The sequence below is a fragment of the Cyprinodon variegatus genome, unplaced genomic scaffold (assembly GCF_000732505.1).
Source record: "Cyprinodon variegatus isolate N-32 unplaced genomic scaffold, C_variegatus-1.0 Scaffold420, whole genome shotgun sequence".
Lineage (NCBI taxonomy): Eukaryota > Metazoa > Chordata > Actinopteri > Cyprinodontiformes > Cyprinodontidae > Cyprinodon > Cyprinodon variegatus.
This window is the reverse complement of record NW_015150873.1, coordinates 44,068-45,565: the sequence shown is the minus strand read 5'-3', so window position 1 is coordinate 45,565 and position 1,498 is coordinate 44,068.

The following is a 1,498-nucleotide window of genomic DNA, read 5'->3' as shown; positions in this document are numbered from 1 at the left end:
AAAAATTATATTTTTTTTATTTCTCCCTTTAGGGGCTCCGTATGATTCTGATGTAACCATCAAGTTGCCTCTTGGCCTGGTGATATTTGAAACAAAAAAAAAACGTTTTTAATCCACAATACGTGTATTTTACTTAATTAAATAAAGGAATCTATGAATAAATATTTGATTTTGTGTCCTTATGATTTTTTGTTTTGCAGCTGTTAATGTTATTCTTTTAAACAAAGTTTGTCAGACTCCCCTTCTCCTCACCGCCTCCTTTGACCGCGCCGGCGTAGAAATGGAGCAGAGCCCCAGTAGCATGCTGCGCTGTGACGGTGTCGGGCGGGCGGCGCTGTTTCGCTCTTCTGTTGACCGGAGGGGAACTTCACGGCGGCTACGGGTGTGGCTTCAAATGTGATAAATCTCTACGCGGGGAAAGAATGCGCAAAGGCTTTACGGATTAGGACGAATATTTACTAATTACTCAGATAAAACCCACGGGAAAAGGTGGCGGGGGTAGATTATCTGGCAGCGGGGGGTTCTGCGTGCGCACGGTTTTGAACAGCTGGAATACTTTTTTCCCCTGAATGCTGAACTTCGTGGGCCGTTTTCGTGTGTTTGACCTGCTCCGATGATTCGTTGTAAGGACTAGCGGAAAGTTAACCAAGAAAAGTTACTCTAGCAGTATTTTGGACTAAAAGGGAACAAATGCTGACACCCTGAGCTGTGAATCTTTGCTGTCTGCTTAGAAAGCCCCCAAAATAAACCTCGTTTTCTCGTCGCAGATGAACGAAATCCGTCACGTTTGTTGCTAATCGCCAAAAAGGGAAGTCGACTCTTGCTTAACGTCGGTCCGTGTTTTTGTTTTAAAGCGCAGGGAGAGTGGGGGGATTTCAGACTCCTTTTCTTTTTCTGGTAAACTTCCCCAATAAGCAGCAGAGCTGAAGCGCGCACTGGGAACCATGGGCTGCACCGTGAGTCAGGAAGATAAAGCCGCGGCCGAGAGGTCCAAAATGATTGACAAAAACCTGCGAGAAGATGGAGAGAAGGCGGCCAGAGAAGTGAAACTGCTGCTGCTGGGTGAGTACAGGCTGTCACAACACTGCTTGCAACATTGCTCTGCAAGTTGTGTAACTGCAGGAAAACTGACACATTGGCAGATAAAACGCGTGAGGAGGACTTTTAAAGATTGCACTTCTGGCTCTCCTTTAAAAAATACGTTTGTTTTTAATTCCATACAAACAAACAAACAAAAATCCCAAATATTATGCATTGTTTGATGCAGGCTGGGGAGCGTCTCACTCTTCCAGGTCCTTGCATGGTTTTTCACTGTAGTTTGTGCTGTGAGTGGAAAGTATTCATTTTTTTCACTATTCTTATTGTAAGGTCACTTTTCTGAGGTCACACTTGCCAGGGTCTGGTTGATAATGAGTGGGCTGGAGTTTGGATAGAGGATGAACAGCCCTGACTGTTCCCAGGACTGACCAGAGCCCACTCATGCACACTACTGAGACAA